Genomic DNA, 14,921 nt, shown 5'->3' on the forward strand with positions numbered 1-14,921 from the left:
ACTTCAGCATCTTTATCACACTTTTAAGTTGAGTTCTCTTTGATGGCTTCCTGTTTATGTTTTTTGGGCAGTGAGGGTAGGGTTTGTCATAGAAGCCTTCCATGTCTCTCTTTCTCAAATGGGCATCTGTAATCATTGATGTTACTGCAAAGGAGGCTCTAGATAACACAATTTTGACTTATTTTTATTTTGTTTTGTTTTTACATTTAATTTTTAATTTTTGAGATGAGGTCACAAGGGTGGGGGCAGATAAGAAAGGACTGAGAAATAAGTATGCTCAGGGTGCATGGTGTAATTCCCAATCAGTTAAAATGTTAAGACAATAATGAAAAGGATGACGTATGCTTCATAAAGAGACATTGAGTAAAGACATAAAACAGTAGTGTTTTATGACTCTACTGTCTGAAATTATGACAATGAATTGAGAAATGTTCCCAAATCATTAGGAAACAGTTTGACAGTTAGGGGAGGATACAAGAACTTATATCAAAATCACACTATCTGCTTTAAAAGTCCTTGCTCTTCTGAAAGCTAGATTATCTGAACTACTTCTGTCATCAATGAATAAATAAATGAAATTTCAAAAAGTGTATGGAAATCAAATTCTGAGACATTTGAAGAGTTCACACTGGTTTAATTTGGCTTCCACAGGGAATACCACACTAGTTGGTTTTCTAATACCGAATAGTCAATCCTGAAAACATGTATACCAGTAACATTACATAGACTGAGCAGGTTACATCCACGTATTTAGGAATATAAATGCACAAAATTATTAAAAAATGATATTGAATTTGAACAAGAGCAAGGAGGGAAATAAGGAAGGATTTAGAAGAAGGAAAAAGGAAAGTAAGATTGTATTATTATGTCAAAAACAAGTAATAAAAAATTTTCAATGTCCATATCTTGAAAGATGTATGAATCTGTTGAATTTTTGCTCATAAAGCAGTGTTGGGACAAGGAACGTGTGTCACTGATAGACATAATGCAAATGTGCTGCTTTGGGTATTATTTTTTTCAAGGTAAATAGTTTTAATGTGTAACAGGCCAGATGGCGAGGAGGAGACCCCCAACACACAGCCCATCTCCGGGAAGCCTTGGAGCTCACATGCCTGGGATGTTTCATGACTGTCCCAGCCATAAGGTTCTCAGGTTCCAGGAAATGGTGGGAAAGGAAGTTTAGGGGCTCAGTCCCAAGAGTTCAGGAAGGCAAACACGGGAGCTAGTTGAATTTGGCTTTGGAGAAATCCATCTCTGGGTGCTGATCCATGAACTTCTTCAGGATTTCCTGTTTCTTCTGTTCATCGGAGGTGGGCAAGCCCGTGGACTTCTGTCTTTGGTCATGCATCATTTTCTCCACCATGCTGCGAGTCTCACTGTCCAGGTCCGGCAGCTTGGAGTTCTCAGGGTTAATCTTCTTGGTATTGATTTCGGGGACACTGGTAACCAAGCAGTCCCACCATTCCATCTTATTGATCTTCTCCAGGTGCACCGTCACCACTTTGACATCCTCAATGAGCCATGAGCTCTCCTCCACCTTTACTTCATTGTACAGTTCTCCATCAATGATCCGGTGGCTGTCCTTTGAGGCCCACCCGGAGGTGTCGCCGCTGAATGTCCACCACCACGTCCTTCCCCTTCAGCCGTAAGCTGACCCGGAAAGGGCACTGCCACATCTAGTTCTGACAGGGTCTAGGTCCAGGGGTAGTTGGGCAGGTCAGCTCCATTGCCTAGGTGGGCTTCAGCTTCCCTTTGTCTTTCTCATCTTCCTCCTGGTCCTCCTCGTCAGCATCCTGCTTCCCTGGTGAGTCAAGGCTGCCATTCTTGAGCTGGACCTTATGATTCTGGGCATGCTTTTTCTGGTCAATCTCCAGCTGCAGTCTCTCTGCTTCCTCATCGGTCAGCTCCTTGATCTGCTGCCCCAGGGTCTCGGCCTTGGCCTCCTTGGCCAGCCTGGCTGCCCGCTCTGCCTTCTCCTGACGCTCAGTCTCCTGCCTAGCTCGCCTCTCTCCGGGCCTTCTGTGCCAGCTGGTTGTGGTGGTTAAATGTCTGTGTGATGAGCTTCTCTGCCATCCCCTCATCTCCTGTAGAAAAAGTCTGTTTTGTTTCGAAGAAAGCTGAAGAAGGTGTTCACAAGCTCCTGCACACCGCCCACGTGCTGCTGCGCCATGGCCAGCAGCATGCCATCGAAGCGCTCCTCCTCCTCTTCCCCGCCCATCTCGCTGTCCTCCGAGCTCTGCACTGACGCTCTGCGATGCCTTGCTCCTCACGGTTCGAGTCAGGCTCAACGGTTCCCCTCGTTCTGGGTATTGTCTTTATGAAAACAGATATTTATATAAAGAGACTGTGGTTCTTAGGAGTGAACACAGAAGAGCCAAATGAAGTCATACCTACTCCAAAGAGTGAACACACACAACATGAAATAAATTAAAGATGATTCCTAGGTATCTGTGTTATGAAGTGGGATATGAATACTTGTTTACTGATTTTAGATAATTCTTGATGTCATGTTTTCAAACTTATTTATATAAACAACAAAAGAAACCACTGAGCAAAAACATGTTCAATTGAATATCCTGATTAATAATTAATTAATTTGTAAAAATAGAAAAAATATAGAATGATACAAGGACAAAGGCACTATTTCTTTACCACCCCTTTCTGGAATAAGCACAGTTTTTATATGATTTCTGACTTTTTGGCCTGCTCTTGGGGCTCTTCTCTTCCTATTAAGATGCCATATCCAGCCTAGACAAGAGGACTTGCACCTTGTCATATTGTATATTGTGTTGTCCTTGTTGGCTGCCATCTTTTGCTGACCTGTTCTTTTCTGAAGAGGAAATAGAGGGGAAGTGGATCTAGGAAAGCGGGGAGGTAGCGTGATGAGCAAACAGAAGTGGAGGGAGAGGAAAATGTGCTTGGAATATATTGCATGACAGAAGAATCTTCTTTCAATCATTAAAAAAAGAAAGAAATCACTAAATGCAAAATGGAAGTCCTAAATATTTAATTCTGTCAAATCCCTGTCATGAAATCGACTGCAATAACTTCTTGATATGTAAATGCACTGTTTATACCTGCTGTGTGTTTATGTATATACATATGCCTCTAGTAATAGGCATATTGACATTATATGCATTTAAACATGGTCTTACAGATCTTAAGGTTAAAATGCTAAAAATATGATGCCCTACTGAAAAAAATTATGATTGTAAATATAACTTCCTGTGTAATAGTTCAAAAACAAAGAAACATAATTTTAAAAACCTAGCAAATGTGTTACATTTAATTTCTTTCTGAAGATTTTTGTACTTTTAAAATATTTTAATAAATAAAACCTTGCCAGGTGGTGGTGGTGCATGCCTTTAATCCCAGCATTTGGTCGGCAGGGGCAGGAAGATCTCTGTGAGTTCAAAGTCAACCTGTTCCAAAGCTACAGAGAAACCCTGTCTTGACAGAAAACAAAACAACCAAACATAAAGCTCCTGAATCCAAGCCAAAGTCTCAATTGATGTGGAAGAAGCACAGGGTAAAATGTGATGCAATGCAGTGCTGTAAAGGAAATATGAGAGACAAGAGTATCTGGCTGGAACAACCTGCTGTGAAGTGTGACACTTATCATTTAGTGGTTAGGCCTGGGCACTGGCTACTTCAATCTTTAAGATTCTTGTTTTTCTTGAGGTTTGGAAGCCTCTGCTTTGAGAAACTTCCCTAATCCCTATATGTGAAGGACAGCAGATGCTCACACAAAGTGAGCATCAGTGCCCATCAGTGTTGATATCTGGGTAAAGGTGACACACTCAAAATGTTTTAAAATTTCTCAGTGGAAATTAAGGTAAACATCAGAAACTTCTTCTTGTGACCTTAAGCAAACATGAAAAAATGGAGTCTCCCTCCTCTAGTAGCCATCAAATGCTAGTGTCTCCTCCCTCCATGCTGGCTTGGGCTGTTTTGTTCTTCTGCAGGTTTTATTGTGCAGTCACAAGTGCTATGAATTCATGTGTGTAAAAGCCATGTCTTGGGAAGCAAGTGCTCTTTTATTTCACATGTATACTTCCTTTGGGTTTGTATGTTTTGACCCCTCTTCCTTGATTATCTTTGTGCCTTGCAGTATGGAATGTGATAAATGTCCCATTTTGCAGCAAGAACTTCTCTGTCTCTTATTATCTACATGTTGACCAGATGTGAGTTTCTGTATCCATCACCATTTAATGCAAAAAGAAGGTACCACAGTGATTACCCACACCATTGGAGATATATGCCTAGGGGGACTCCATAATTTAGTATGTAGTAGCAGTAGGCTTGTCAACACATCTCAATTCAGCGAGCATGTAGCTGAAGAGAACCCCAACCATACTGCAACTGTAAGCAGTGAGAATCTTCCTCATTTAAGAATAGATACTCATGCAAAAAATATATGCACTTATGGTCAGAAAGCCTGTTTTATATCTCCCAAACTGCTACTGGGTGAAATATGCACCAGCAATCTTGAAACAATCTAGGATGCTGCTTAGCTAGTTTGGGAGTCCCAGGAGACAGTCCTTTTGATATTTAGGATTTCATTAAATATATTAACTTATCTTCAGATTGGAAATGAAGGAAACTGAGGAGGAAAGGGGAAATATTTGTTTCATTCTGTTAATATGAAGCATTAATTTGTTATAATAAATGCAGATCATCTTTTGAAGGCCTGACCCTATGGCATTTTGCTTGGCTTCACACGTTTCTAAGATTACAAAGCACAGCCCACAAGGCGCAACAGAACTGTGTGTAGTTGGCTTGCCAGGGACAATGTCCTGCCAAATGCAGAGACAGTGGCATAGAGAAAAAGATCATATAGTGTTTATCCCCAAAAGTAATTAGTTAAATGCAAAGCTGCTGAGTGAGTAGACTAACAGGAATTGCTTTCACAACAAAACAGATGTGTGGTCCCTAGTGAAAGGACTTCAGCTCTGTCTCCGGAAACTTCATTCCTGAGGATGCATGCATTGATGTCCACAACAGCTGCTGCCTCCTATCACTCATCTATCACTTTAGCTTTGTGCTTGATTCTCCATTCAATAAATCTTGTTTCCTCCCTGATTTTGGCACTCTCATTTTTCCCCATGTAAACAATTTCACAGGTTCAAAGTTCCTATTAACTATCAAAATAGCTGTATTAAACAATGGCAAAAGTTTAATCTTGTTCTTTAAAATAAACAATTTTATTTGCTTTTGCTTTTGAAATTTATTAGATCGAGAAAAAAGTATATGTCTTTAAAGCCTGAGTTAAAAGTAATTGATAATCTGTTTTCCAGAACTGCAGTTTGGATGAAGCTTTTATCTGGCCCCAAATAGAAGCTTACGCATTAAAGCCACAGCAGAACTAAAAAAGAAAAGGAAGCAAAGAAAAAAAAAAACTTTTCTTTCTCACTTCAGAATCTTGGATGGAACTATGTGAACCTACTCTCATGAATGATGGAAAAACTGGGATGCAGAGGGCAAGTCTTGTTACAAGAAAGATGGGAAGTTAAAGTAACTTGTAAGTACAGAAATGCAACGCTTAAAAGGTTTCTCATGAAAATGTGAAGTGCCCTGTGCTCTGGGTCACTCTGTTCCCTCTCATCTATCTTTTAGTTACTAAGACAAGGAATAAATTGTTTCTGGAACATACACCTACTTACAAAAACATAATTGAACGGAAAAAATGAATTTTTTTAGTTGATCCTCAAAGAACGCTAGTAGAGAAAGATTTCTAAATCACAGTCTCACACTTTAAAAACAAACTCCTCAGAGTAGAATCAACATTCCAGTGCCAGAGAACTGGGTGGGTCCTTTATAACCAGTGTTCTCATGATTCTTAACAAGAGACAGTTCCATATTAGATAGGGCCCTGACCATGAACTAACTAGACCTCGAGGAGAACAATGGAAAAATTTGCAGATTTGCACTAGAATTAAATTATCTTCTCAGATCTTCATTTTCTTTGATTAGTTTGTTGTGATTATATTTCTATTAATATAATCTATCAATAGAAATAAAAACAAGAAAACATGGATAAATTATTTTGATTGCATTAAAGAATTTTTAATTAATTGGTTAGACTTTTCCCTTATTTGTCTCTGTCTTCTCTTCTATTTAGTTTTTTTTTTTTTCTTTTTCAGACCTGGAGCTAAGTATTCTTTTTCCAAGGCAGCCAGCTCCATTCTGGGTGAGAAATACGAAGAGGAAGTACTGGAATAGAGAAGTTCAGTATCTTTTAGCACTGAAGTCCAATGATGAAAAGGACTTCTTGGTGTTGGATTTGATCTGTGATGACATGTTGACTGAGGTTTCTGTCCTGCTCAGTTCCCCTAATCATTAAGTCCCAAAGAAAATCACAGAGAGGTCTGCATTAGTTATAAACTGGCCCATTAGCACAAGCTGCTTATTAAGTCTTATAACTTACATTAGCCCATTATTCTTATCTGTGTTAGCCACAGGGCTCAGTACCCTTTTCAGTGGCATAATCACATCTTGCTTCTTCTGTGTCTGGACAGGACTGCAGAGGGAGTGTCCCTCTTCCCAGAATTCTCCTGTTCTCATTGACCCGCCTCTACTTCCTGTCTGGTTTTCCAACCCATACTTCCTGCTTGGCTATTGGCCAATCAGTGTTTATTTAAAACATAATTGACAGAATATAGACAATTGTCTGGCACCAAAGACAGGGAACAGAAATGCAAGCCTCATGAAAAGACTGTTCGTATTTGTTCGTGTGTGTGTGTGTGTGTGTGTGTGTGTGTGTGTATACAAGGGTAGTTGCAGCAATTGCCTGGACCTAAGTGTTAAGACTCAGAATAAGATAAGGAGCATATAAACATTGAGGGTGTTCTCAAGGCATTGTGATGCTTTAAAGAGTGAGAAAAGTGCCCCTATAGAGTGATTTAGGATGTGGTAATACTTAATGCTAGCTGATTTTTGTGGATTGGGTTGCAAGATCAGATGCAATTGTTAACACAGGGTTTAAATATACATCAAGGGTTACAGAAGTAAATAGTATAGAGATGAATCTTTATTCTCTTTGAAAACATGCCATATACTTCTATCTGTCATTTAACAAATAACTATAGACTTATTTAAACAATACACATTTGTCACAGTTCTGGAATCTAGAAAGGCCAGACCAGGTAACTAGTAAATTTATGTTTGAGAAAGAGGGGGAGAAGAGATAATGAAAACATCCCTGCCTCTTTCTATCAGGACATTAATAATGTTATTAGCTTTTCATTTCCCTAACAAATACCCAAGATACTAAGACCTGAGACATTTAATATATAAGTGGACAAAAAAGTTGATTTATAGATCTCTATCCATGACTAAAAGACATTCTGCTGAGCTATACTGCCTCAAGGTCTGTCTGTACAATTTAGGAACACGTTAGTGTGTAGACTTTTTTAAAAAAACTGAATATCCAAACTTATCATGGACTCCAACCTTTGAAACAATAACTCATCCTAAATAATCCTCTCAATTTTATTATACTTATTTTATTTTAGATGCAATGAAGGAGAATGTAAATAGCCTGTTAATTGTAGTCTACAGCTTTATTTACTTCATAAAATAATCTATGGCCATTGAAAAAGGTATGGATAATTGACATTTCAAAGGGAGTGAGCACACCACTTTCCTAGATTTTGATATCTAAAAACCAGTAGCATGTATGAAGTCTTCGACCTCCTCGTAGTAGTAGCTGGTTTCATTCAGAAGTGGAAAATACAAAATAAGTCTAAAATATTTCAGAATTTAAAATATTCTCATGGAAGATTGTGTCTTGGTCAAGAGAACATAGGAAACAGCTCATGGTGGCTGCCACTGATAAGCTCTGGAATGAATTATGCATTGGAACAAATAGCTGTAATAACATTAGCATCCATGGACTAAACAGAATACTTTGAATAATAAATAAATTGATAATTAAATAACTTCCTTGAACATTAGGATATTTGCACACTGTCAAATTATTGCTGCATAAATGCCTATTAATTATAAATTTTAGAAGAACAACATTCAGTGGGCACTACTGACACCTGGGCCTTTATTCATAAGCCTTGAAGACAACCCAAGTCCAAGAGTCCTGAATTGAAGAAAATTTCAACTTCTGACACAGTTCTTACATGAATTGAGACTTAAACCAGACTGAGCCAAAACAGCTACAGACCCCACATGAGATGGATGCACTGACATAAGTGTTCTGTGATAAAAGATTCCCAGGTCAGAAAGGACAAAAAAGCCTGGAAAGTAATTCTCTGTAAACAGACTAAAGCAGTTTGACAAAAGGATGGAGAAATGGCTCAGCAGTTAGAAGCTTTTGCTTTTTTTTTGTTGTTGTTGTTGTTTTGTTTTGTTTTGTTTTCCAAGGCAGATTTTGCTGTAGCTTTGGACCCTGTAATGGAACTAGCTCTTGTAGACCAGGCTGGCTTCGTACTCGCAGAGATCCTCCTGCCTCCCAAGTGCTGAGATTAAAGGCTGCATTTCTAAAAGACATACATGGCAGCTAACAACTGCCTTAACTCCAGCTCTAGGCTACAAATCATCCTTTTAGCTTCCACAGGCACTACACACATGCGGTCCACAAGCATACATGCACAAAAAATTAAAAATAAGGGGGCTGGAGAGATGGCTCAGTGGTTAAGAGCATTGCCTGCTCTTCCAAAGGTCCTGAGTTCAATTCCCAGCAACCACATGGTGGCTCACAACCATCTGCAATGAGGTCTGCTGTCCTCTTCTGGCCTACAGACATACACACAGACAGAATATTGTATACAAAATAAATAAATAATAAAAAAATAAAAATAAATCTATACAGAAAAAGATAATTAATAATAAATAGAATAATTCCAGTAGATTTATATTCTAGAGAAGATTTTTTTGGCAATTAATAAAACTGAAATGATGGATAGAGATGTGCACACATTCGATGATAGTAGTGGACTATACCAATTGGCTTTATTAGGGATAAACAAACTGAACCTTGACTGATAGGAAGATATTAGAATGAATTGACAGGTAAATGTCACAGCTACAATTTGAATTGGCTCACATTTCACAGTCCTAGTGCCAAACTTTTTCCTGGCCAAGGAAAACTCACTTTCATGTTTTAGGGTTTTGGTGGGTAAATGAACCCTAGCCACAGTTTCCAGATCAGTGTCCTTCATTTAAATTAGCTGATTAGTAAATATTAGTCCTATCAACCAAATAACTTCGAACACAATCTTGATTAGTGTTTTTTTTTTCCAAACTGGGTGGCCTAGCTTAACCATTAAAATTCATAAAATTAATATATTAAAAAATAGTGCTATTCTGATTTAGACAGGAATTGTGTGAATATGTAGTGTAATATGTGTTCGTAAATATAAACCAAAGGATTTGAGAGTACTTGGCACCATGTCATCATCTCAAACACATTTGTTTGAGGAAAATTGAATTGGTATTCTCTGGGGGTCTAGGTGTAAACATGTTGTTTCTTCATATTTAAGGAAATAAAAGATGGAAAGTTTAGATGTGCTTTTATCTTGAATTTAAGAGCTTAAAATGAGGAAAATAAATAAAATACGTATGTGTCTGCCTTCAATTTTTACTGAAAAATGCTTATATATGTGTGTATGTGTGTATAATATATATTTATATTATCTTGACTTCAATTTTCTCTCCTTCTACTACTCCCAGTTCTTCTCCGTCTTCCTTCCAATCAGGATCCATCCATTTTGAATGTTAATTTAATAAGATATATAAAAACAAATGCACTAGAGTGATCAAAATAACAGGAAAAGAGAAGGAGCAAAGGTGGCAAGAAACAGACATAGAATAAAAGATCCAATGACTCTCACGCTCAGTAATACCATAAAAATGCAAAACTGGAAATTATGATATACCCACAAAGAACCTGTAGGGTAAAAAAGAGCAAAAAAAAGGTACAAAATGAAAGACAAAAAATAAATACAAAGAAAAATTTGACAGAACATTGTGAGAAAAATAACCTCCATATTACCTTTGAGTTCATGTTTTATAGGCTATAGACTTCTAGACATACAGCCTATCCAGAAGAGCAGTTTGTTTCCACAGTAAGCGCTCCTTGGCAAAAATCTAAATTTTTATTCGCAAGGCCTTATGAATTGAGGATTGCTATTGTTTAGGGTTTGGAACATGTATACACTCCTCCTTACAGTTCTAGGGTCCCCTCTGAGAATATAAGTGCTTTCCAATTTATCCATTAGTCCTTCTTCTAGAGTTAATGTGTATAGTTAAGAGTTATAAAAGCTATTCTGAACCTCATTCAGCATAACTATTTGGTGCTAGTCAACTAAACACTAGTGTAACAAGATTCTTATGTTCCTAATTTATGAAGATAAATGCTTACTTTTAACTTTTGGTTTTCATTGTTCACTCAACTATCTGTGGCTCTTATTACTTTGGAACTAATTCCATAGGTTTCCGGGGGTGGAGAAGTGCAATGAATGACCATATTGAGGGATGCCTGGATCAACCATGTGATCCCGTCATGTACAGGAAGTAAGAAAGTGGAAGAAGCCAAAGTTCTATAATTCTCTTCAACTCATGACATCTGTGATTTAAGTATCTTCTGGAAAGCCTGTAGTGATCCTTCTAGTTCCCAGTACTTCTTAGGAAAGGTAATTCTGAGATATGTTCTTTAATATGGCAGGTATGGGTGTCAAAATTTAAATTATCACATAATCCTCCCAGCTGTTTTTTCTTGTCTTTTGGTCTAGGTCTCCCAGCACTCTGGAGATTGTACAGAAGAATTCATGCAATAGAAATGCTTTATGGTTTCCTTGACTTAATTTGCTATTTATAATGCTATTTCCCCAATACAAGCACATGCTTATTTTATCAAATTCCCCAGTTCTGTTCTATTAGCTCTGGTCCCTGGTCTCTGGTGGCAGAGAAAAGATAAATATCAGAATTATTGATAAAAGAAAAATAGATTTTCTTCGCATCATGTTTAACATCTTATGTGTTCCATAATAGTTTCCTCTGAGACTCAACCATTCTACTCTTCTGGGAAGCTCCTTAAGCAGGAAGGCAAATGATTCAAAATTGCTTCAGGAAGTCCCTGAAACTGATCAGATTCACTAATCCCCTACTTCCCAAAGTAAACAAGTAAAACGGCAAAGACGATGCTCAGATAAGTCAAGTTACAAAGAAGACTCTGAGACCAGATCAGTTGACTAGAAGGAATAGAAATCAGTTAAGTTATCCTAAAAACATGTAGAGCAACTGAGCCACATGAATAGACAGCCTTCAACCTATTGAACTGCCTGCAGACTGTGCACTGTGCTCCAGGTTTACGGCTTTTGTTAGTTGCCATCTGTGCTAGGGTTTTGTTGATAGAGCTGTCTTTGAACCATTTCTGCTTCTGTAAGTAAACCCTCACCCATATGACTGCAAGTAACTTCAACCCAATCCATTGGTATACCAAACTGAACTTTGGTGGTATCCATACTTTGGTCTGTGGTAGGCTCCTTAAGTGTGGAGAGTAGACAAGTGTGTTGAGTCTTCCAGGAAATTTTTTTTTTCCCCACACAGGACTGTCTTCTGTGATAGGCCATTCTCAAAGGTAACACTCTGGATTATTTAATTATTTCTATGGATCCCCTTTACTAGGAACACTCACTTTACACCCATCCTTTGGCTTGTTTAAGGATGCCCCCTTGACTTTGCTTCTCAGATGATTTCCTCCCTAGACTTGCTCTGAAGGAATTCTATTGCATCTCCAGGCAGCTTTGGTATACTTTAAGGCTTCAGAATAATCACTTGTTTCTACATGGTCTCATTTTCCCTTTCTCTCTACTTCATCCCTCTGCTGTAATTTTTGGAAATTATAACTGAAGCAAGTGACAATTATTCTACCGAAGAAAGATGTTTCATTTGTACTCTTGGGTGTCCATCTGAGGTGAAATATAAGTTTTGTTTAGCTCCCCAATTCCACATGACTTAAAACTACCTGTGCGGTCTATCCCAAGGAAATGAAAGGAGGATCATAAGTATGTCACTTCTGTGTCTTTGGGAGAGAGGGAAAGACAAAGGTAAGGTTAATAACTTCAGACTAAGTTCTCCCATCAAAATCTGCTTTCCAAGCTATTATTTTTGGGAACTTTTATGCCATTGATTGATTAAGGATTATAGTGATAACTACTGATTGACAACATGATGAAATGTTGAATCATGAGGGCTATGGTACTCTGGGTGTATCCACAGTAAATTACCTTCATCCCATTTGTTTAAGTTGAAAGATATATTTTCTGTGTGAAACACCACTATTTCCATGGCTGAGATTTTAGACTACATAAATAGAAAAAGTGAACTGAACAAGAGTGTACAGTTCTTCATCTCTGGCTCTTGACTAGAGATAAAAGTTGACATCTTCCTCCAGTCTCTTGCCACTGTGACTTTACTGTTATGATGTACTGAAACTGTAAAGTAAATACATTATTTTCCATGAGGTTACTTTTTGTCAATGTATTTTATCACAGTAACAGGAAAGATACCCAAACATCATGCATACTTTAAAGTGAACCACAAATCACCTTGGGAATATTGTTTTTCTCAACACACATTATTAAAACTTTCCAAACTTCCGATGTGTCTCTCCCCATATCTTTCCAAGTACTTGGTAGACTTGTCTTTCTCGTGCTGCTCTGTGTGGCAGATTCTGTCATTTCTTCTGACTGACAGATTATGAAGTGGTTTATGTGCTACAAAGGCAGAAAAATATGATGGGATTGTGAAGAATCACCCAGATTATATCAGACATTGCAATAGTGATAAGTATAGGTTTCTTTTGATTGATATTACCTTGAAGTCTATTTTGTTAGCTATTAGATTAGCTACAAGAGCTTGTTTCTTAGGTCCATTTGATTGGATTTTTCCCCAACCCTTTAATCTGAAGCAATGTCAGTGTTTGACGTTGAGGTGTGTTTCTTGTATGCAACACAGAGATGGATTCTTTGTTTGTATCCAATCTGTTAGTCTGTGTCTTTTTATAGGTGATTTCAGTCCATTTATAGTAAGAGATATTAATGACCAGTGGTTTCTATCTCCTGTTAATTTAGTTTTTTTTAATTGGTGATGTTAATTTGTGTGTTTTCCCTTTCTTTGGGATTTGCTGCCATCAATTGTCTGAGTTTTTGTTGATGTGGCTAATTTCCTTGTGTTGGAATTTTCTTTCCTTCTGGTACTTTGTGTAGGGTTGGGTTTGTGACGAAGTATTGGTTAAATCTGGTTTTGTCATAAAATATCTTGGTTTGTCCATCTATGGTGATTGAAAGTTTTGCTGAGTATGGTAGTCTGGACTGGCATCCATGGTCTCTTAACATCTGCATAATTCTTGACCATGACCTTCTGGTTTTCATTGTCTCCAGTGTGAAGTCTGGTGTACTTCTGATATGTCTGCCTTTAAATGCTACTTGGCCTTTTTCCTTTGCAGCTCTTAATATTCTTTCTTTATTCTGTGTGTTTAGTGTTTTGATTATCATGTGGCAAGGAGACTATTTTTTTTTTTTTTGGATCCAGTCTATTTGGTGTTCTGTCAGCTTCTTGTATCTTTGTAGGCATATCTTTCTTTAGGTTGGGAATGTTTTCTTCCATGATTTTGTTAAATATATTTTCTGTGCTTTTGAGTTGAACTTCTCTTTATCCTATACCTATTACTTTTAGGCTTGGTCTATTCATGGTGTCCCATATTTCCTGGATATTTTGTGTTAAGCTTTTGTTAGACTTAATGTCTTCTTTGACAAATGGGTCTGTTTCCTCTATTGTATTTTCAGCACTCAAGATTCTCTCTCCTATCTCTTGTATTCTGCTGTTTATGTTTGAATTTATGGTTCCTGCTGCTTTCTCATGATTTTCCATGGAGTTTGCTATCTCAGGCCTGTTCTAGTTTAGGTTGCTGGCTCAGACCTATTTCTGTAAATATCCCTGGTCTGGGTCTGCTCCTGAGGGGGGTCCCTGGCTTGGGGTTGGTTTTGCAAAGGTCTCTGGCTCTTATCTTCTCCCCTGGAGATCCCAGACTCGGTTGCATATGGACCTGCAGAGGACCTGGCTTAGGCTTACTTCCTTAAAGGTCCTATGCTCATGCTCAGACATGCAGTGGTCTCTGGCTCTGGCCCACTCACATGGCAGTTACTCCCTTGTCCCTTTTCCTGCGGAGCTTGCTGTCTCAGGTCTGTTCTGCCCCAAGTCACTGGGTCAGTCCTGTTTCCACAAATGTCCCTGGTCTGGATCTGTTCCTGCTTCTGCAGAGCTTGCTGTCTCAGGCCTGCCCCAGCCTAGGTGTCACTGGCTTAGTCTTGCTCCCATGGACCTCACCAACTCAGGCCTGTGCCAGCCTAGGTTACTGGCCCAGACCTGCTTCTGCAAATGCCCCTGGTCTGGATCCACTCCTGCTCCCATTGAGTTCATCATCCCAGGCCTGCTCTGGCCCAGCTCACTTGCTCAGTCCTGCTCCTGTGAGGTTGAGCCATTCCAGGGCCACTACAACCTAGGCTGCCAGCTCAATCCTGCTCCTGTGGAGTTTGTGCCACCAATGAATTTTTAATAGCTTTAAAAATCTCATAATTAGTATATTACATCTGAAAATTATTAATAATTTTACAGTAATATAAAAAGAATAAAATATGTCCTGGTTGTCCTTTTCAACTAATATCCACTGAAGAGTGAGTACATACAATGTTTATCTTTCTGGGACTGAGTTACTTCACTCCGGTTAACTTTTTGATATGTAGCCTGAACTGGCTATCTCTTGTGGTCAGACTGCTGACTACCCCAATTGTCATCACAGAGCTTTCATCCAGTAAAGGATGGAAACAGATGCAGGGACTCACAGCAAACATTAGGCCGAGTTTGGGGAATCCTGCTAAAAAGAGGGAAGAAGGATTATAGGAGCC

General features: G+C 38.5%; 1 pseudogene; it reads right to left on the reverse strand.

Annotated features, from left to right (window-relative positions):
• Positions 1–1,147: 1,147 nt before the first annotated feature.
• Positions 1,148–2,218, reverse strand: LOC121434479 (annotated as a pseudogene).
• Between the last annotated feature and the right edge of the window lie 12,703 nt (positions 2,219–14,921).

This window comes from Microtus oregoni, unplaced genomic scaffold, assembly GCF_018167655.1.
Source record: "Microtus oregoni isolate MIOR12 unplaced genomic scaffold, Mior012 000043F_ref0000047, whole genome shotgun sequence".
Classification (NCBI taxonomy): Eukaryota; Metazoa; Chordata; class Mammalia; order Rodentia; family Cricetidae; genus Microtus; species Microtus oregoni.